Source organism: Panthera leo, chromosome E1 (assembly GCF_018350215.1).
Source record: "Panthera leo isolate Ple1 chromosome E1, P.leo_Ple1_pat1.1, whole genome shotgun sequence".
NCBI classification, from domain to species: Eukaryota; Metazoa; Chordata; class Mammalia; order Carnivora; family Felidae; genus Panthera; species Panthera leo.
Genome location: NC_056692.1, coordinates 58,274,132 through 58,296,208, shown reverse-complemented (window position 1 = coordinate 58,296,208; position 22,077 = coordinate 58,274,132). Strand labels below are relative to the sequence as shown.

The 22,077-nt window shown below is 57.3% G+C and overlaps 1 protein-coding gene across 5 annotated transcripts in view; it reads left to right on the top strand.

Moving 5' to 3' along the window:
* Positions 1–22,077, top strand: part of RBFOX3 (RNA binding fox-1 homolog 3) — a 458,058-nt gene that overhangs the window by 259,780 nt on the left and 176,201 nt on the right. For all 5 annotated transcript variants that reach the window (XM_042917401.1, XM_042917398.1, XM_042917399.1 and 2 more), the window contains one exon: positions 13,127–13,234. The gene's annotated coding sequence lies outside the window, so the exon portion shown is untranslated. The remainder of the gene's footprint in view (positions 1–13,126; positions 13,235–22,077) is intronic.

The following is a 22,077-nucleotide window of genomic DNA, read 5'->3' as shown; positions in this document are numbered from 1 at the left end:
ATGCCCCAGATTCCTACCACATGTCGGTCCGGGAAGGCCCAACCCTACAGGCTGCCCAGACCCACCTGTGGAATCCCCAGGGATGAGCCCGTCACTCTGTCTTCCCAGGGGAGGCTCAAGTGAGAACAGCTCACCTGTGGCCATTTCTTCATCCCAGCTTCTTCCTCCGGCTGCTCCTCCCCTGTGCTGGGGCTCGCACACAGCCAGAAACGGGGGTGGGGGATGCTGTTGCTGAGGTGGAGGGGGTGGCTCAGGCCTCAGCATTACTGAAAGGCTTCGACATTGTGTACAAAGAGCCACGGAGCCTGCGAGTTGGACGTATTCAACCTCCGCGTTTCTGCAGCCCTTCCTTCTTTGATACACAGGGAGCCTTCAGTCTCTGGCCTGTCCTCTCTGTGCACACGGCCAGAGGGCCGTCCTTGGGACCATGACCCCACCTTGGGCTGTGGGCAGCGTTTCCTGGCCTCCCGGCCCTCCCTGCTCTTCTCTCCCCGTCCAGAGGCAGGGGAGGTGAGGCTGGCTTGGAGAGCGGTGGACGAGGGGCTGCGGCCTACAGGTGCAGGCCTCGCTCTGCCAGGTGGTGCCTCAGAGCTGTGCTGCCGCGGGAAGGCTGCCTGCTCCCTCTCTCCACACCCCCACTCCCAGGGCCTCCCTCCCTCCACCAGGATCAGGCTCCTCTCAACTCCAGATGGGGGTGAGGCTTCCAGAGCGGCAGAGCCAGGGGTCACAGGCAGACACCTGCAGGTTCATCCACAGACGTGCTTGCCGGAGTCGGCTGCCTACCCCCCACTGGAGGGGCTGCCTCCAAGGAGACCGGAGGCGAACCGCATGCTCTTCCCCCAAGGAAGAGGAGCCGCCAAGGGGAAAGCCTGGTGCCTCACTAACCCTTGGAAATGGAGTTCACCTCGGAGGCTTCCTGGGGCCCCTGGGGTCTCCCTGGGAACTAAAGCGATACCCTCCACTCATTTACCAGAGGTCAGCCAGCTCCAGGGCCACTGGTAGGATCGCTCTGGAAGCAGAGGAAGTCACACGCCTCCTGGGTGTGACGGGCACGCGAGCCCCAAAGCCAGCTTCTTCCGAGCCGCCTGCAGGGGCCCTGAGAGGGTGGCAGGAAGGCTGCCCACCACCCGCCGGTCCCGGGCCCGACCCACCTACCGACACCTAGTGGGCAGAAGGTGCAGAAGGGGCGAGCTGTGCAACAAGCAAGCAGTGTCCCCACTGCGAGGTCCCGGCAAGCACCGGGCTGCCCCCTCCGCCACCCCTTACAGATGCACTTGAATGATTCGACCCCTCCTGGAAGGGGCACCTAGACCTGTGCAAACAGCCCGGAAATGCACCATCCTGAGTCCTCATCCCGCCTCGCCAGCTTGACAGCAAAGCGTCTGTCTGAACAATTGGTTTTCCTTCTCAGTTTGCATCTGCGCGTGAGCGAAGGCCTGCTTCGGGCTCAGCGTTGGCGCATCGCTCCACGCACCACCGGCCACGGGCGGAACGCGCCTCCCTCGCCAGCTCTCAGCAAGCGGGTATCTCTGGCTGGTGTGGAAGAGCGCTGAGCAGGGTCACCGCCGCCCCTGCCATCCTGGCCGCCTCGAGCACAGGAGGACCGTGAGGAGCGAGCTGCCCACGACAGGGAGGCTTCGGGGGAGGGCCCAGGTGGGCAGGCAGGTGCGGCCACGAGGTGCCCGCTGTCTGCTGGCGGCCTTGCAGCGGCCATCACAGGCCCTCCTCCTGGCTGCAGAATGCGCCACCCTCACCGTCACCAGCATACGAGATTAGGGAAGCGGCGCTTAAGGGCCCGATTCACAACAACCCCGTTGACATCTGGCAACCAGTCTCCATCCCAGGGAAAACCGCCCTGGGGCCCACGACGAGCGTGGGAGGGTATCCATCTGTGGCAGCAGTGACAACGCAAACACTGAGACACGCTGGTTCCTGGAAATCGACTCTCTGCACCCACGGAGCTGCTTTGGAATGTCCTGGCCCGGTGTTTCTCTTCCCGAGGTCTGGATGTCACGGAAAACAACAGCACATCCTCTGCTGTCGCATACCCGTGCTGTGCGCCTTCTACACGTGTTGTTTCTAATCCCGGTGACAAGGGGATTGGGGTGCGCCTGAGGGTTAGGGGCCTGAGCCCCACTTCCGGGGAAGGGGTTCGGGCCTGCCTGGCTGCCGGCCCCTCACCTCCCTTCCTCCAGCCTGCACCCTACGTCCATCCAGCGTAGATGGACCCCGGTGACCCGGTGAGCGTGGGGCCGGCGTCCGCAGCCCAGTGCCAGCCAATCCCGTTGCCTCTGCGAAGGCTTTGCAGGTGAGCTGTGTATACAGTTGGCACTAGAGCTGGGAAGGGAGCTTCCAGGCGAGGGACTTTGAAAACCCCCTCTGAGGACCCCAGACAGCTCTGGATATTCCGTCCCCAGAAGGTGCACGTGTGTGCACACAGGTGCAGCTGGAGGCTTCGCGCACCTTGGACCCTGTTCAGGAACACCTGCGTGGGCGGCCGGGTGCCTGCGCGTATCTTTTCTCCACCCCGACCCTGGGGCGTCACGCTCAGCGGCCGCCGCCTTAGGGTGCTGTGTGACGCGTGCTTCATCTCTGGGGGGAGACGAGGTCCTCTTAGAACCCAGGCCCTTAGCTTTTCCACCCACCGCCCCCAGCCGGATACGCTCCGCGTGGGCAAGAGAAAGGGGGCAAACTAACTTTTATTAAGGGCTCCGTGCTGGGAACCTTGCCTGGGCACGCTGCCTGGGCCATCTCGTTTAATGGCTTGGCACGTTCTTCCCAGCCCTTCAGCATTACGGTCTCGGTGAGACCATAACCTCCCCGCCTTCGCTCCGCCGCCGGGATGCCCCGCAGACCCGCCCTCCCTCCCTTCTGTGGTTGGCGTGCCCCGCTTCTGCCCCCCGTATCCACCCCTGCTTCCCAAGCACAGCTCGGATTCCTCCCTTGTATCTCTCTGTCTGAACCCACGTGTTTCTTTACCCCAACATTTTTCTGGGTTGCTTTTTGCCTTTCTTTTAAATAACCAGAGACACGCATGTGAAGCTGAGGTCAAGTCACAGAAGGTCAGTTTTAGCTCCTGAATTAGAATATGGAATATAGGCTCACAGTGCTCAGCCCCATCTCTGTGCTCGATAAGCACTCAGGAGTTCTGTTCTTCCCTTCTCAGCTCCCTCTCTCCCTCCGCCTCTGGCTTTCCTCCTCTGAGGACAAGGTATGCAACAGAGGTCCACACGCAGTGCCCGGTGCCTCGAAGCACGCTTGTGTCCCGCTCAGCCGAATGGGTGTGTCGAGCCAGGGTTTGGAGGAGGCAGGAGCCCAGGGGGCCCTGCTGTGTGCCCCCCCCCCCCGAGACCTAGCGAGAGACTGTCCCAGCTACCTTGTTGTTGCTCTCTTTCCCTGACATTGAGGACTTGGCATTTCACACAGGAAGGACGCAGGGTGGGGCCCCCAAGTTCTCTGCACCTTTGTAGATGGGCATTCGCCGTTCCAGGACCACGGGGACGGTCTGTGCCCTGGGTTCCAGGGCCTCCTGAGCACAATAAGATTTTAAGCTGCCCTGAGCTTTCAGCCCGTTTGCGTCCGAAAAACAAAGGCCCTTAGTCAAATCCGTGAGCAGCGTTTCATGGCAACGCGGACGTCGGCCGTGGGCGCTGCCGGACGGTGGGGGTTTCCTCTCCTGGGACCCCAGCGCATCCGCACACGGCCTCCCCCAGCTGCACCGCCAGCTACCTGCAGGAGCCACCGTGGCCGTAAGGGCAGCTCTTGGCAGAATGCGCCCAATTCTCTGAAGGTGCCGAGAAGGTGGCTCCTGGGGAGCTTGAAGAATCCGTCTCGGCAGCGGCTGGAGCCACACCGTGGTAGGAGAAGTGGGCGGCTCCTCAGAGGCTCCTGCGCTGCAAAGGGCAGTTCTGCCCCCAGGGTTAGAGGGAAAGACACATCCCACCGAACAGGCAGGCAGAGCTCACAGCTGCGAGGCACAGTATTTTTGTGTCAAAGCCTCTACTGGGCAACTCAGCGAAGGGCGGAAGGCAGCTGTTCTCCAAACCCACCGAGGGCAGGATGTGGGGAATGGCCTCAGGGCTCATCGTGAAGGATCTGGGGTAGATCGGAGGAAGGACTTTTCCTGGCAGCGAGGTTGGCTAAAGGTGGGGAAGGTTTGCCAAGAGAGGCAGGGGGGGGCGCATGGAGAGCTCTTTGCTGGGAAGCATTTAAAATAGCACCAAGTGTCACAGCTGAGGACCAAGAGGGGTCCTGCCTGAAGGCAGGAGAAGGGACTGAGCAAACATCGCAAGTCTGTTCTCCAAGCAGGAAGAGCTGGGAGTTGCTGGACCACTGGGGCACACAGGGCCCTGCTTCTGGCCGGGGCGGCTGCCCCGTGATGGGCTGGGCTGCCAGCAGCGCCCTCCTCGTCCTGTGAGGCCCTGGACGTGGGGCCAGAGTCAGCACCAGGAGGGACTCTGTGCCGAGGGAATCCCAGCCACGCCCCCTAGAGGCCACGTTTGCAGTGGACGCCCCCAGCCAGCCTGGGCTGCTCTCTTTCTTTCTCTCTCTCTCTCTTTCTAGAGGGGACTCTCAGGACCTTCAGCGAGCTTCAAAACTGGGCACAGAGCTCTGGGGCAATCACTGCTCAGCCGGGCTGGCCGGAGTTCTGCAGGAGGAGCTGGACTGGAGGTGGAGAGCCTCTCCTGTTGTCCTTCCCCTTCTGCGGAGGACACGGGGCCCCTGGGTTCCCTCCTTTCTTTTGGTGACGCAGTGTGACTTCTCTTCCTTCCTGGCTCCAATATGTCAAAACGTTGTGGCAGCAAAGAAACGCAGGGAAAGCCATCTGGGAAGTAGGTCACCTAAAAACAACAACCTGACTGTAATTGAATTAGCTCCTTACAGGGCTGTCTCCAGAAGAGCCCAAATCCAGCGGCGGCCTCCTCCCCCTGCAACCTCCTCTCCATCCCCTCCCCCCACACCTTCCCTCCTTACACGGGGAATTTCAAAATGCAACCCTTGGCACAAATTATTCCAATAAAACCCCATCAGGCAGATAATGAAAACATCACGACGTGAGCAGGCATCACTCAGGAAGCCAAGAGGTAAAGGCAGTGGATGTGGAAATAAGGGGGCGTTTGCTGTTGTGTGGCTTTAGCAGACCCCCCCCCACACACACACACACCACACCGTCTGGTTTGCGCTCTGCGGTTTTGTTTTCCGGATTCTGACAGTTGGTGGGTGCTGTCCTCCGTTGGGGTTTTGGGTGATCCACTCGAGCCTCATCCATTCCGCTGGTGGCTTCCTGGATCCCAGGCGGCCTCCACGTGGCCACTGGGTCAGCAGGTACACCCCGGGTCATCCAGACCCTCACTGGCAAGAGGAATTCGCCACAGCCCTTGCAAGGGCCCTGGCCGACAGCGCTCGGAAGGTCCCGTCCACTCACAAACTTTGCCAACAGCCAGCAAGTGGTTCATGGCACGAAGGCTGATGGTGGGCTACGAGTTTTTCCATTCCGTGAGACTATCGTTCGTGAAAGAGGAGGGAAACAAGAAACTTCTAGAAAGGACACAGTGGCAAGCTTAACTTCTGTTCCTAGAAGCACCATGAGACCAGCCAGTAAAGACACACAAGTTAGTGTCTGTCGTAAGGACTGTCTGCTATGTAAATAAAGGGCAAGATTTGTCCCTCAGATCCAGTCTCTTTCCCAGCCGAGACGGCGGCCCACGGAGATAACGAGCTGTCACCCTGTGACTCGCCTTGGTCTCCTCAAAGATTGGGATCTTTTCTTTTTTCCTTTTTTTTTTTTTTTTTTTTTTAAGATCGCACTTCTAACCACACGGCAAGCGTCCACACCACCTACTGGTTGTCTGGAAAGCAGCTAGTTAAGAAGGGGCAGTCAGCGGTCAAGGGCACCTTGCCAGTTTTCAGACAGTCTCGGGTCTACCTTATCAACCCCCAGACGGTACAGATACTGTCCCCTTCTAGGCGTCCAGGGGAGAAAAATCCTCTTTTCGAGGACGCCCGGCCACACACCCCGATCCATTTTTCATACTTGCTCAGGACTTGATCGCCAACAGATCACTTGGAGTGGATCCAAACCGCCCACCGTCTGAACCGCAGCCAGACGTGCTCACTCCCACCCCAGCCTGGCCGGGCCCCGACCACCAATGTGTCAGCGTCCTTGTTCTCAAGTTGGCATGGGCCTGGGCCAACGCTTCAAACGCCGTCCACTGACTTGACTGCAGAATCAATAACAACTTCCTTCCAGCCATTTCGTGTGGAAATAAGCATCTGAGATTTGATGCATTGGGTCTGGTTTGGTGGAAAGAGTGCAGACTTTGGAACTCAAATGACCTGGGTCTGCATTTCAGCCAGGCTGCATGCTGACCACGCGGCCTTTGACAAGTGACAGCCTGGAGCCCCAGTCTCTCTGTCTGCAGGCTGGGGGCTGCAGTAGGAGTGGGGGGGGGGCAGAGGGGTTCAAGGAGGGGACAGAGCGCCAGACCCCCAGTTGGTCCTCATAAAGTGTTAGCTCCCTTCCTTTCTTTGAAGGGTGTGCCTGTGCCTGTGTGTGTGTGTGTGTGTGTGTGAGTGTGTGAGTGTGTGCATTTGCGTGTTAAGGCTGAGCAATCAGACAGCTAGGGTTGCCAACTAAAAATACAGGGCCCCTGCCTAAATTCTACCTTGAGATAAACCATGCATAAGTACCTCTAAGTAGTGCAAGTACATCCCAAATGTTGCACGGTACATACTTATACCAAAAGATGTAAAACATTATTTGCTGTTTATCTGAAATTGCAAATTCAGCCGGGCATCCGGTAATTCTGTTTGCTAAATCTGGCAAGCCTGGCTGGAACAAGGTTTGTTTTTTCGGTTGTAAAGTTTGATTGACAGAAGCAGGTGTGCTTATGGGGACTGTGGCCACGGTGGCCTTGGGGGCAGGGACTGTGTGAGGAAGAGCCCCAGGCTGTGAGGCCCAGCCCTCCAAGCCTGACTCCCGACTCCCGACTTCCGTGTGGCCTGGTGCCTTCTTTCCCCTTCTCCTTGTGGAGATCCTCCCGTGGCGTCAGGCAGAACTCTGAGTGCAGGCAGTCCTGGCTGGGAGCGAAGGTGACAGCCACAGCCTTGGCCCAGTGGAGCTGCCCACAGGTAGGGGGTTGACCCCGAGCCCGCACGGACCTACACAGCCCTGGAGAGAGCCTGCTGCTCACAGAGCGACGGCTACTCGCTGACCTGGGCACGGTGGAGCGTTCTCTCGAAGCCTCGTCCGTTCGTTTCACGGGTGACATTGGATCTTCCCGAAACGGGACCCAGCAGAGCTCAGGGCAGCTGCTAGACCCCTGCAGACCCGCCACACTGCCATGAACCCCGTGCACATGCTCCGCCCCAGCGCCCCGACCCTCAGGCACTGCTAAGCCGCCCCTCCCCTCGCCCACTCAGCACCACCCCCAGCCCCCTCCAGTGTTTACGCGGCCAAGCATACCCCGGTCCTCCCGTCCCACTCGGAGGGTGCTGTGGGTCCTGGCCGATGCTGGTGCCGGCGGCAGAGGGAGACCAGTAGGAAATGGAACCGCTTTCCTCCCCCAAAGACCCTCCGAGCTCTGCTGGCAGACCCAATCCCTCGTAGAGAGCACTGTTTTTGGTCCAATCTCATTTGTACTGAGGTTCCCTCCAGGGTTAGCTCGGGAGACGTCTCCCACTGGCCTCTTCCGAGGGGCCTTATTTACCAGAATCCCCTTGGTGTGGCATTTAACGTCTCCATTAACATTTCGTGCATCTTGCTCATTGCGCGCCATGGGCCCTCAGAGACCACCGGGGTGGCGGGCGCGCAGCAGCCCGCAGAAACGCCAGGCTTATTCTAATTGGTTTGAAACTGTCGCTGTCGGCCACAGAGGGGTCCCTTTCCTTGAGTAATGACCTGGAATTTGATCGTGCAGCTTTTATTAGCTTGTAACACCGAACGTGGAACCGTGTGAGATCAGAGCAAGAGCCAGGCACACATCTGCCCTCCACGGCGCGCTCGAGCTGGGCACACATCTGCCCTCCGCGGCACGCTCGAGAGGGTGCACCAGCCACACAGGACCCGCGTACATGGGAAAGTGCTGCCCAGTAGACGGCAGATGGTGCTTCTGGGGGGAGAGCGCCTTGAATGAGTTTCTGACATTCCAGGAACGAGTATCTGCTGCACACCCGTGGACCTGCCAGGAGGCACCTAGGAGTCAGCCGCTGGTGGCAGAACCACGGTCTCCTCAATTGGGGGAAGGGAAAGGTGGGCTAATAACACGTTTGCGCATTCTCACTTAATGCTCGGGTTTCCTTCTCTGCTTGAAGGCATCCACTTGCCAGAGATAGGAAGCTTTGCTCAGAAAACCGTCACCCCGGGCCCCAGGGCATCGTGACTTTTCCTTGCATTTGTTGAGCAGAGGAAGCACCGGTGGTCCAGAGTCTAGAATGTTCCAGCACATGGTTCCCTCCCCACACCCTGGCCCTCCCTTTGCAGTGCACGAGACTTCTGTCGGCTCAGGCTGGTTGTAAGGAAAACGTTCGCGGACAGTTGAGGGAGCAATTCTAGACTAGCTCATCGTCTGTTAAATGGAGGGAGAGTGGCAAGGAAAATCTGGTGCCTTCCGTCCATCAGTCTGGCCCTCCCGGCCACCGGCGAGTCTGTGGAGTCAGAGTGCATGAGGGCTGCCCTCCCGGCCGCGTGCCACTCATGTGGCATCAGTATCTCTCACTCCCTCAAGGGGCTCACGATCCAAGCACCCTCATCCAAAGAAAATTTGGAGAATTGTGATGATTGAGGCAAAATATAATAACTGTGTTCCTCTACCCTCAATTAACAACGGTTAACATGTAGCTATATTGCGTTGTCTTTTTTTTTCTAGGTTTGTTTATTTATTTTTGAGAGAGAGAGAATTCCAAGCAGGTTCTGAGCTGTCAGTGTGGAGCCAGACTCGGGGCTCAATCCCATGAACCATGAACTCACGACCTGAGCCGAAATCAAGAGTCTGACGCTTAACAGACTGCGCCCCTACATCGTCTTTTAAAATAAGATAAAAACAGAGAGGGAGGCACACCGTAAGAGACTCTTAAATACAGAGAACAAACTGAGGGCTGCTGGAGGGGAGTCGGGTGGGGAGAGGGGCTAAAAGGGGGATGGGCATTAAGGGGGGGCACCCGTTGGGATGAGCACCGGGTGTTGTTTGTAAGTGACTGGATTCTACTCCTGAGACCAGTACTACACTGTATGTTAACTAACTTGAGTTAAAAAAGTAAATTAAAAAAATAAAAATGAAGGAAGCAGTGCAGACAGGTTCGATCCCCTCTGCCCGCTCCCAGCCTCACCCCGTGCCCCCCAAACACTCGCACCCAGGAATAGATTCTGTGTCCGCTTTTTTTGTCCCTTGGAGAAAACATTTACACACACATGACCGTGAACACTAAATAGATAGTTTTTTATGTCTTTTTTTTTTTAATTTTTCTTTTTAAACGTTTATTTATTTTTGAGCCGGAGAGAGACACAGCATGAACGGGGGAGGGGCAGAGAGAGAGGGAGACACAGAATCGGAAGCAGCCTCCAGGCTCCGAGCCATCAGCCCAGAGCCCGACGCGGGGCTCGAACTCGCGGACCGCGAGATGGTGACCTGAGCTGAAGTCGGACGCTCAACCGACTGAGCCACCCAGGCGCCCCAATTATGTCTTTTTAAAGTGCACATACGTGACATCCTTCTGGAAACTGCTGCACTCATTCCGCGTGGTGTTTTCATGGCTCCTTCCCGCGGACGTGGGTGTTTCCGACCCGTTCCCTTTACCTGCTGTGTGGACACCTGCCTTAGGAATCGGCCACTCTGTCTTTATCTGCCCTTTCCTTGATGGATACTTGGTTGTCACACCCCACTGGGGGCAGCGCCACCCAGCGGGGCCCGGAGCCTGTCTCCATGTGTCCAGGAGATGTGTCTGCACCTGGGCAGTGAGTGGCTGGGTCTCAGAAAGTTCCGGGCCCTGGTCCCAGCTCTCCGACGTGTCTGGACCTACCCGTGCTGCCGTGCTGTCCTCAGAGGCCCTGGGATTGCCAGTGTGTCTGCGCGTGTCCACGCAGGCACTGAAAGACAGCACCTTGCCGCGTCTGAGTCCCCAGTGCCCGTCCGTCTTTCCTCCGTGTGTCAGCGAGCTGGACTTGAGCAGTCTGTATCTTGGAGAGGTTTGGGGCAAGAAGTGAAACCCATATACTTGTAAAAAAGAGAGAGAACGAGAGGAGGGGAGGAGGGAGGGAGAAAGAAAACCGTTTACCAGCGTTTGGGCCCCCACTGCCTGGACCCCACTTCACGAGCGACCCTGACCCGCGGCCTCCACGGTGACAGGCTGAGCAGCTGTGTTCAGGGCCTGACCCTTTGCTGCCCTCGGAGGCTCTCTGGCCATCAGAGCCCTCCGCTGCTGGAGATGGGAGAACGGGCAGGGGCGTCCCCTGGGCTGGGGGCGTCTGCAGGGCTGGAGACCTAGGGGAGGTGCTGCAGCCACGGGCCCCCAGGGATTTCCCACAGGAGGCACAGGCACCCGGCCAGTGGTGCAAGCATGCAGGCAGCCACACTCAGGCCAAATCCACGCTCCACGTGGCATCTCCGGGGGGGCAAAGAGAGGCTGGCCATGCCCTCCCTGCCCCGAAGGTGTTGGCTGGACCCTCCCAAGCCAGGCCAGGCCTCTCTGCTCCTCCCATACCCAGGGCGTCTGGGGCGAGGACCCCAGCCGGGAAGAGAGAGGTGAACGGGCCCAGGACGTGAAGACAAAGCGAGCGAGTGATGAGTAGCAGCCCGTGCACCACCTCGCCGTTGCTCTGTCCCCAGACTCGTGCTTTGGAAGTGCAGGGACCCCCGTCCCCTCTCTGGCGCTGCTGAATCGGCCCCTGGAGCTGCCCACCCTACCCTCTTCCATGAGCCTGCCCCAGTGGGCTTTGGAGGGTTTCCCAGGGCTGTGCATAAGGGTCTTAGCTGCGAGGGAGCTCGCGGTGCAGATGGGGAAACCCAGTCACCCAGAGGCCCACCGTAGCAAGAGCCAGGACAGGGTGCCATCACAAGGCATCTCATGCCGGATTCCCTGGGCTCAGGTCCAGGCCAGTGTGTGGTTGTTTCCCTGTAGAGTTCCTGGAAGGGTCGCCAGTTACAGCCACGAGAAGGTTCCGGGTGCCCTCATTGCCCTAAGCCCCCGGTCCCGTCTCTCCCGCTGCCTCCTCCCCAGGGAGGAGTGTGTGCTCGGGCTCGAAGAGGACCGGACCACGGCAACCACGCAGTCTGTTAATCCAATAAAATCTCAAGTTCATGAGCAGGAGGGTTTCCTGGCCTGAGCCTGACATGCTGCTTGGGACAGGTGGCATGCCCCCATCCCGGGAAGGGTCCTGTCACCCAAGAGCCAGCTGCCATCCACCCTCCAGGTGGGTCTGGCTGTCCACCCTCTGCCCGCCGCGCCCTGTCCCCATCAGAGGTCCTCAGGCCATGCCCTGTGGTGTCTTCTCCGCCCAGCCTAGACTCAGGATGCTTGTTCTCTGTGTCACTGAGAATCCCCAGTCCCTCTTCTTAAAGATCGGCCCTGTTCCTGTCTCCCTTGCGTTCTCTCTCCTTCTCTGTCTCCTGGGACTTTTCCTGGTGTGCCTAATTCCCAGGGGCCGCTTCGGCTTCTGGGATGTGGCCCCACCTCGCTGCACACACACGACCCTACCAATCGATTCCGAAAGCAATTCGTCACAGTACAGGGGTGCTGGTAACTGTGGCATTTTGCTTCGTGGTTATTGATACATCATCGGGACTGAGAAGCAGTGCTGGGGGGGAGGGGGGGCAGCACTGGGCAGGGCACAGCGGACAGGGTGTGGAGACAACTGTCCTGCAAATGCCAGGGAGCCCCGCTCTGGCAGGGGGTTGGGGGGCAGATTGTGAGACTCAAGAGGAACCTGGTGCCAGGGGCTGGGACATCAGCTCATGAGAGACTCAGGGTCAGTGCGTTCCTGGGCTCGTGACCCTGCATTCCTTGCCCCCAAGGGATGGCTGGCCCCTTGCTGCCTCCTCTGCCCTTTCCACATCATCGAGGGGCCCAACTCCTCTGGAAGTGCAAGCCGGAAAGACCCCAGAGGCGCTGAATCAGCCACGGTTCTCCCGAGAAACAGGACCAATGGGAACTGTTTATCTATCCATCCATGCATCCACCCATCCATCTGTCCGTCCATCCAGCCATCCATCTGTCCGTCCATCCACCCATCCGTCTGTCCATCCATCCATCCGTCCGTCCGTCCGTCCATCCGTCTGTCTGTCCGTCCATCCATCCATCTATCCATCCAGCCATACATCTGTCTGTCCATCCATCTGTCCAGCCATCCAGCCATCCATCTGTCCGTCCATCCATCTGTCCATCCATCCATCCAGCCATCCATCTGTCCATCCGTCCATCCATCCATCCATCCGTCCGTCCGTCCGTCCGTCTGTCCGTCCATCCATGCAGCCAGCCATCCATCCATCCATCCATCCATCCATCCACCCATCCACCCATCCACCCATCCATCTCTCCATCTCTCCATCCATCCATCCATCCGTCTGTCCATCCATCCATCCATCCATTTATTCATCTCTCCCTTCCCCCCTCCATCCATCTTTCTGTCAATCTACTTGTCTTATCTATATCTATATTATCTACATCTATATCTATATCTACCTATACGATATACATGATGTAGATAGATAGATAGATAAAGAAAAGAGATTTGTTTCAAGGAATTGGCTGGTTGTGGTGAGCCAGCAGGCTTTGATGAGCGAGGGTGAAGGTCTAGATAAACTGTAAGGTCTGTACCTTACAGCCAGACCCCATGGGCTGTGGGCCCCCTACCCCACGGGTCCCAGAGCCTGTCTGATATTGTGCGTCTCACTGCAAGAGAGCAGCAGGGCTGTGAGTGGCTGAGAGCCTCGAGGTGGCGAGCAGAGACGCTTTGTTATAACTTCTCCCAGCCTGATGCTCCTTGGTTGCAGCGTTGAAACGATGCCGTTCCCATGACACTCTGTCCTGTGATATTTTTAATCAAGAGCGCGGGAGAGCGTGTGTCTGATGCACTCCAGATATTCAGAGATTGAAAATGGTTTTGTTCTCGTGTTTTCTTTTCTAAATGCAGCGTTAAGTCAGAACGGCCAGAGGAAGATTCTGCCAGCATTTCCCTTGAGCTGGTCTGCAGACCCCTTCGGCTGGGAACCTGTCCCAGGAGCTCTCCGTCGGCAAACAGGTGCGCATCCCCTCACGTCGAATTTTCTGCTCCACCCGGAGCTGGTTCCTGGATCCAGGTTCCTGGATCGGGGCTTCTCGGGGGCCCAGGGTCTGGGAGTGGCTATCGCTGTGGGCGGCAGCGTGGCACTTCGGCAATGTGTCAGCGTGGCGTCAGCTGGGGAAGCCGTGGTTGGTAGAGAGGAGGGTCCGCCCCTCCCCCCGCCGCTTGGTTCCTGAACTCTTCTGTGTTTCCTACCTGCCCTTACTCAGTCCCATTTCTAAAATGCAAATCAGCGAGTGCATAATAGATAATTAATAGACTGATCAGCCAGCAAGGGAGGTAAGTAGATAAATAATTTTAATCATCCTTGGGTTGCCCATAAATTCCCTCACTGCCTTTTTATTAAACTCTCTGTTTACAGGAGTCATTTATATTGCATGCCACTTTGCAAATCCCTTCCTTGGCGTCTCCCACCAGGTCTGACCTGGAGTGGGGGCACCGTGTGACAGCCAGGGTCTTTTCCCGGCAGGGCCGGGCGCTGGCACAGGTTTCGAGAAGCTCTGCCCAGGGAGCAGGGGTGGGGGGCGACAGGGAAGACTGTGCTCAGCTCCCCGAGGCCTGCCCTCTGCTCCCCAACGTGGCCGCAGCCTATATTTAGACAGACTCAGAAACCTTTATTATGCTTGGCACCTGTGCCATAGGTATGAGCTCACTCTCCTCCCCAGGGATGGCCTCCACCTATTAATAGCCTTGGCTGAGGCTTCCTCGCCGCTCCGAGTGCCAAGAGAGAAAGTGGGTTAATAAATATAAAAGAAAACTCCCTTAAGAGGGCCTGGGGCCAAACTCTCGCCCAGACTCTCCAAGACTGGTGGCTGATGGGGCCCAGAGGGGCCCAGGGTTCCCTTTACCCGGCCTCTCCTCCTCCGACCAGTGGTCCGATGCCTGGCTGGCAGGTGTGAGGACCGGCGTTGGAGCAGTGCTCTGGGTTTCCAGGGAGCTGGGATGGTTGAGGCACAGGTGGGCAAGGCCGCCACCCAGGTGGGGTGGAGGTAGGGGTTCAGATGTGACCTGGGTGCATCTGGCGGCTAAAGGAGATGGGGGTGCATCTTGGCTCTCCTGCCTCCCCCTTCCCACCGCTACCGTTTCTCTGTTGGTTTTCGCTGGTGACCTTGTGCGCCTACAGCATGGAAGAGAAGGGGGGAGTGGCCCTTGGGGTGGTCACTGAACAAGACGAGTCTCTCCTCGCCTTCTCCCCCACTCCCCGGGTCTGTAGCAAGGATAGTTTAGCCTGAGTTAGAAACACCTGTGAAAACAGAGCGGCATCCCAGGGAACAGGGCAGGGAGGGGACGGGGAAGCTCCCTAAAGACAGGTGTGCCCAGGGTCAGCTCCCAGCCGAATTTCAAAGTGTCAGCGGCCGGCACTCTGCACAGACGCGCAGGCTGCCCCTGGGCGAGGGAGTCCTCATCTGACACTGTAGAGCGCCCTCGGGCCAGGGAATGGTTCTGTCCCTGTCTTGTTCTTTCTCAGCCTGGTACTGTGCAGACACTCCTAGGATTCGTCCTCCTGCGGGTGGGAGGTCACTGCCACCCCGCTCCTTGGCGGCAGCCAAGGCCCCCACCTGGGGACGGGCAGCCTCCTGCTGCTGCCTGGGCCGGACGCCGGGGTCCACCTGACACCTGGATGGCCAGCTGGGCTCACACCTGCCGGTCACGTCTCCTCCTTGGAGGGCAGCTGTCTGCCCAGGGCAGAGAGGGAATTCAGGCTGAACAGGTGGAAAGGCCTTTTTAAGTTGCACTCGGTGGAATTCGAGTCTGAAAAACGGCCCAGTGGAGGCTCCCTGCCCTTTCAGGAGTTTATTTAGCTCAGAGCCGCACGCCCGCCCTGCCGCCTCCCCGGCCCGCACACTGGCTGAGTGGGAGGGAGAGAGACCGCCCGGGGAAGAGGCGGAAAGAGCTGACGGGGGAGATTTTCCAAATGCTTCTTCCCTCTGCTCAGTTCAGGGCAGGCTGGAGGGGCGGCCACTGAGCCCGCTTTCACTGCGTTCTGTCTGAGGCAGGCGGACAGGGGGACAGGACTGTGCCTTTCGTTAGGACTTGGGGGCACTGGGAACGTACGTGTTCGTGGAACCCCGAGAGCGAGCCCTGTCGCGACAGCTCAGCGTCTCTGGCGTCTCGGGTCATTCGGTGGACGTTTTTAGGGCCTCTTGTCCGTTTCTGCTTTGGGGGGACTTGGGGCAGGTGGAAAGGGAAAATAATGAATGAAGACCAGAGCACGTTGGTGGTCCAGCCAGTGGTGGACACCCCAGCAAGGCTCCTTGCTCTCTGGGACGCGCTGGTCCGCGGGAAGGAGTCCGGTGGGGAGGGGATGCCCCCTCGCTCCAACAAGAGGCCCCCAAGTCGTGTTTACATCCACTGCTGTGGTTGAGCCCCTCACACATCCCCACTGCAGATGAGGCCCCGGGGAGCAGGAAAGGAGGGGCCGCGACTGGAATTCACACCTTCTGGGGCTTCTGACCCTTGCTCAGTATGTGAAGCACAGAAGCGGTTTGTCCGTGGACCACCTTGAAGCAGCCGTGGCCAACTCGCCTCCTTGGGCAAGAGGTTCGTGCAGAACAGAGAGTGGGGCCTCTGGGCTGGGCGCCCCGGGCCCCAGGAGGCTGAGTGAGGGTGTCATCACTGGGGCTTGCCTGTGTCCTTGGTTCAGAGTCTACACTGGACGCCTTCGTGAGGTTGAGCTACGGTATTTGCCTGTGTGCACACGTGTGCGTGAGATGGGGGGGGGGGGGGGCTCCAAGCAGACTTTCTGTCTTAAAAATTCCTCCCTAACCTGAAATATAAGGAAAATAGGAAGAAGGTGATGCTCTGGCCCTGTCGGTGTCAAAGTAGTAAGTCATACTGTGTCCCATTATGTCACACCCTTAGAATGCCATGGGACGTCCGAGCTGGGAGGGCCCCCGGGGACCATCTTGTCCAGCTCCTTCCTTTTTTGGCCAAGCAGGAGACTGGGCTCTGAGAGGCCCAGGGCTCCCCCCAAGGCTCGCAGCTGGTAGTGGAGGCTGTTCTCCCGCATCCTCCTCAGGACCCTTGAGGGGTGGCGTCCCTCTTTCAGCTGTCATTGCACTGAAGGTGACTCTTTCAGGGATCAGTGGTCTCGTGCCCCTGGTCCGCCTGACCTGCCTGTCGGGGCCGGGCAGGTGGAGGTGTGTACCTTCGGTGCCGTCATCAGGCTGGCCCCTGGCTTCCTAAGTGCAGAGTGTCCTCGCAGTGCGGGCGTGACCTGTCCCGGGAGAGGGCGTGACAGAGGAGCCAAAGGAAAGAGCTGAGGGCTTTGCTTCCCTCACAGACAGGGACGGGTGGATCGAGCTCCTGCCCCCACAACATGATTCCAGACCTCAGGTGCCAGCGGCACCTTCGGGGAAGGGCAATCGCAGAGATGAATCCAGAAGGGCAGCTCTTTGGTTTGTCTTCCTCCTCTGGGGCTAGGGGGGGTCTCAAGGCCGTCCTTAGGATCGATGCTTTTCTTTTTAAATAAAAATGAGCTCATGGTACCTTTTCGTTAGTACATAAACAAGGCATGTTCGCCGTAGAAAAGTACGGACGAGAAAGCGAACGTATAATCTGACTGTCAGAAATTACAGAAATGGGATCACAGTCTGTCCATTGTTTGGTAACCCGGGTTTTTTCTGGCTGTTTCAGCCTAACAGCATCTTCAGGAGCGTACTTCTAGGTGGATTGTCACCTCGCTTTTAATGCATGCACACTGCTTCATTACACAGAGGTGTCATCATTCACTCACCCAACCCCCCAGGTATGCTTCCGACTACTCTGACAGGCATTAGCCTCTGACCCCGCTTCCAGAATTCTCTGGCACACCTCAAGAAACCAGAAGATTAATTTCCCAAATAGGAATCAGGAGATGATTATTCACATTCCAAAGGAGTCTGCAAACATATCCTCCAAGAGCTCCTTTGATGAATGGGCTCCCCCGGGGCATCCAGACGTGCTCCCGTGTGTGGGATCCCGGTCCACATCCAGCTGCGTGGAGGGTGGCCCCCGTGGCCTCACGCTCCCACCCCTTCCTTCATGGAGGCCTTTCCCGGGTCCGCAGAGCGCGTGTGTGGGCGTGTGCACAAACGAGCACGTGCACACCCGCACCCACGCCCGCACATACACACATGCGTGCCTGCCTGCATACACACACAACGTCTGGAAGCCTGTCCCGTGATGGGCTGAAAGGTGATGATAATTTAATTCATCGTTAATCACATCGTTATCAGGTGGTCTGCCCCTGGCAACCATTCCCGGGGAATAAACTGTCATCTCTCTCTAAAAGATAAAGGGAAGTCAGCATTCATGAGGTGAGGCAGGTCAGGGCCCCCAGGCCGTGTAACTTACTATTTAATGAGACAGAGACATCTCAGAGGAGTAGAGACTTCAGGGGACTTTTAGTGAAACCAGATCTGAAAACCCCACATCCCAGCCTGCAAGCCAGCGTCCACGGGGGGCGCGTATGGTGGTGTCGCCATCTGGGAAGCGGGGCTGTAAGTTCCCCTAAGTGCGTCTTTTCCCTGATAAGCCGTCTGTACCCACAGAAGAGCAAAGGCCCACCCACGGGAGAACGGTGCCCACAGGCTAGGCATTAGTGTGTGTTCATATGACCGTATACCCAACAGTCCGTAAACACATTTCTGGTATATTTGTGTTCAATTTCAGAATACCTAAATTATACTTGGGTTTATATTTAATCATGTATATAAACATAAACATAAACATAAATATATATATATATATATATATACATATACACACACGTACCCACTTAACGTCTATATTTTTAAAATAACTTACTGACTTGAAATTCATAGGACGTAAAATTACCAGCTAAAGTGAACAATTCAGTGGCACTTGGCACAGCCACGATGTACAGCCACCTCCTCTGTCTGGCTCCCAGCCATTCCCATCACCCCGAAAAGACCCCTCACTCAGGTGTATTTAAAAAAAAAATTTTTTTTAACGCTTATTTGTGAGAGAGAGAGAGCGCGCAATTGGGGGAGGGGCAGAGAAAGAGAGGGAGACACAGAATCCGACACGGGGCTCGAACTCACAAGTGGTGAGATCATGACCTGAGCCAAAGTCAGATGCTTAACCGACTGAGCCGCCCAGGCACCCCCCCCCCCCCACTCAGGTGTATTTTTATCAATGTTTAGTTACTTTGTTTTGAAAGGTGCCCTACCTACCACCAGCCCTCCCCCTCCCTCCCCTAAAACCAACAACTTGAGAAAAGCTGGGCAACTTCAACAACGTGTGGAGTCTGGGATTGGACATCATTCACTCATTCACTCATTCTTTCAGGACGTGTTTATGGGGTACCTGATGGTTGGAACCCTGGCCCTGTGTCTTATTAGCGATGTCAGGCAGTTACTTAACCTGTAACATCTCAGCTCCTTATCTGTAAATCGGGACAATAACATTCTTCTCGAAAGGCTCTCAACAGGATGGAGGAAATATTAATTGTATGTGAAGGAGCTGGGACAGTGCCCAACGTGTGGTGAGAGCTCCGTGTACGTATGCCTCTTTTGAAATTTTATTTTTAATCATGGCAAAATACACAGAACACAGTTTAGCGTCCTAACCGTGTTAGAACTCTTTCCATCTTATAAAACTGAAACTCTGTCCCCATTAGACTCTAACTCCCTCCCACTCCCCTGGCGCCCACCGTCCTGCTGTCTGTCTCTGGATTTGAGACCCCAGGGACCTCACACGTGTGGAACCCTACGGTGCTTGTCCCTCTGTATCTGGCTGACGTCAGTCAGCATCATGTCCTCCGGCTGCCTCCATGCTGTGGCGGGTGTCAGGAATTCCTTGCTGTTGATGGCCGAGTGATACTTACGGATGGACCCGCCTCGTGTTCGCCCGCCCTCCATCGTGGACGCCAGGTGGCTCCTGCCTCTTGGGTGCCGTGAGCCACGCTGCTCTATGTAGGTGTGCCTTTTTATTCATCTGTCTTGACATGATGGAAACCGAACGGATTTGGAAACTCCCTTACCAGGGAGGCTCTCCTGTTCCCCGCGTCACATCCCCCCCCCCCACCCACCTGCAGAAGACAGGCCTTGAGACTGCAGGACTGAAACCCCATCAGGGAGCCCCTCTGTGTCAGTCTGTTCGGGGCACATCTTTGCAGCTCTCTGTCTGGAAAATAAATATGCCCAGTGGGAGGCGATTCTCCCGCTGACTTTGGATGAGGCTCGTGGGCCCGTGGCACCTGGGAGACTTCGCCTCCTATTAACTGCCCACCCAGCTAGCTTCCATGTCCCGACAGACGATGCGGAGAGGCAGAGGTCCAGAATGACTGAGCGGGTTACACACGCTGCTACAGCCTTGTCTTGAGATAGTGGGGGATGGGTGAGCAGGGACCTACAGAGCCCCTGGGGGCTCCCCCAGGCTCCCCTCTGAAGGAGGTGTCTCCTGGCCCGACTCCCAGGGTCGCTCCCTGGGGCCTGAGTGCTCAGCCTGGCAGTGGACGGGACGAGGAAGGGGCGGTCCAGAGGCCCACAGGGTGTCTGGAGCCCAGGGCAGCAGAGAAGAGAGGCTTGTCTTCCCCAAGTAAATGCCGGAACCGGGGGCCGTGTTTCATCCTGACAACCCTGAGTCCCCTGTGTGGGATTCTGCCTGTAAATGCTGTGCGGCCACAAAGGTGGGACTTTCTGGGAAGGAAACGCTGAAATGTCAGGCCGTTCTCTCCTGAGACCCATTAATCTCTTCTGGAAACACAAAGCAAGATCAGTCCCCACTTCAGTCACCAAGCTCCCTGGCGCTGAGTCACAGGGGGTTTCTGGTGTTTCCTTCCGAGCCTGAAACGCGGGCCTAGAGACTAAGACACCTCGAGGAGTCGGTCACAACAGGCAGAGCGGTGACAGCGGCGTCACAACAACGTAGCTTTCACCCAGGGCACTGACCCCGCAGACACCTCTGTCTGGTGGGTGCTCCCTTTACTCATGTTTTAGGCCCATTTTACCCACATGTGGATTCTCCCCTCTTTCGGGATCCCCCACCCCCACCCCGCCCCGAAGGTGTAAAAGTTTTTCTCTCACTTTTAAGAAAGGAAGGATATTTTTGTTAGAAATCAGAGCTGCATTTTAGCAGGATCGGGTCTTCTGTTCTGGAGTGATGTCACCGGCTTTTCTTTTCGATTTGCCCCATCCCTACTGGATTCCTGGTGCTCCCGGAGGAACACTGAGCTGGCAGGGCCTGTGTTCGTGAACTCGGGCTGCTGTCACCAAGTGTCAGCCTGGACGGCTTCAGCAACACCATATTTCCTCACAGCCCCAGAGGCTGGACGTCCAAGGTCAGGGAGGCAGCAGGGGTGGTTTCTCTGGAGCCTTCTTCTGGGGCTCGCAGACGGCCGTCTTCTATGTCTTCACATGATCATCCCTCTGTGCACGTCTGTGTCCTAATCTCTTCTTATAAAGACACCAGTCACACTGGATGCAGGCCCACCCTTGTGACCTCATTTTAACTTAACCACTTCTTGAAAGACCCATTCCCAGATACAGGCACATCCCACACAGTGCTGGGGGTTAGGGCTTCGACATGTGAATTTGGGGGACCCAGTTCAGCCTGTGACAGAGCTGCCCAGCATCGTGCCTGGGTGAGCTGGGCCCTGTCCCCGGGTTTGCTTTAGGAATGACGTTCCCCTCCAAGTCCTCCTGTGTCCTCAGTCCTGCACGTGGCCTTTTATCCGTTAGCTCACTTCCCGTGCCCACCCTGTCTCCCCACGTCCAGCTGCATCCGCTGCTGGGGAGAGTGTCAACCCTGCTGAATCTGAACGAGCCTCTCCAGTTCCAGACCTTTGTCCTCCTGCCCGCGAGCCTTGCCATCAGCAGGATGCTGGTGTTCAAGTGCAGCCGCCCCGCCTCTGATCGATCCACAGCACCAAGACAGTCTGTTTACTTCTGTCTCTCCTGCCATCAAGGTCAATACCGTGTGGCCTCTGATGGGGTTGGTTGCCGCCCGCACAGAAGACCTCCACCCCCGTCCACATCAGCCCCCGGCCCGTTCCCCACAGCCCACACTCAGGGTGCGTGACTGTGGGGCAGAGACAGGAAGGGCAGTCTCTATTCCTCCTGATCTGCCCGGCGGCGTGTGCCCGGTTCCGCAAAGGGCTGACCGGGTGATGAGAGAACCTTCAAGGCCATCTGTCAACTGAAACCTTGCCTTGTGTTCTGTGCCTTTGCCCACACTGTTCCCTTGTGCGGAGAGCCCTTGTCTCCCTGCAGAGCTCTTTGTCCTCTGATATTCCACCAGGACATCACCTCCGTGAAGCCAGCTTGGCACACCCCCGTGCACATCCCCGCTGTTCGGGCCTCATTTGGCCCTGGGCTCACCAGCCACAGAGCAGTGCCGGCCTGTCTTCTCCAGCAGGACAGGGGCTCCTAGAAGCAGAGATTTGTTCAGTCTCACCCTTGCCCCCTCCCCCCGCCCCTCACACACACATTCACAGTCCCTGGCACAGTTTTGGCACCCAGGAAACCACCAGTGGAATGTAGCCGTGGCTCCTTGGCTGTATGGTGCCACTCAGTGGTGCACTGCCTCAGACGCTAATCCTCAGCCTCTCTTCCTGCCCCCAGAAGACATTTCCAGTGTCCCGGCTGCCTTAGTATGCCTCCCGCACCTTCCCTCCACTGTTGGTTTGCTGTAACACTGCTGAGTCAAGTGCCCTAACCCAGATGCATTTTGTATCTGCCTGGTGGTGAGCTCTCCACTGGGAGAAGCTTCCGGAAGGAGGCACTAACACCCGTTATATCTTCCCAGGCTCGTGCTTTGTTTTGTAATTCGTATGCTCATTGGGTTTGTTTGTTTTC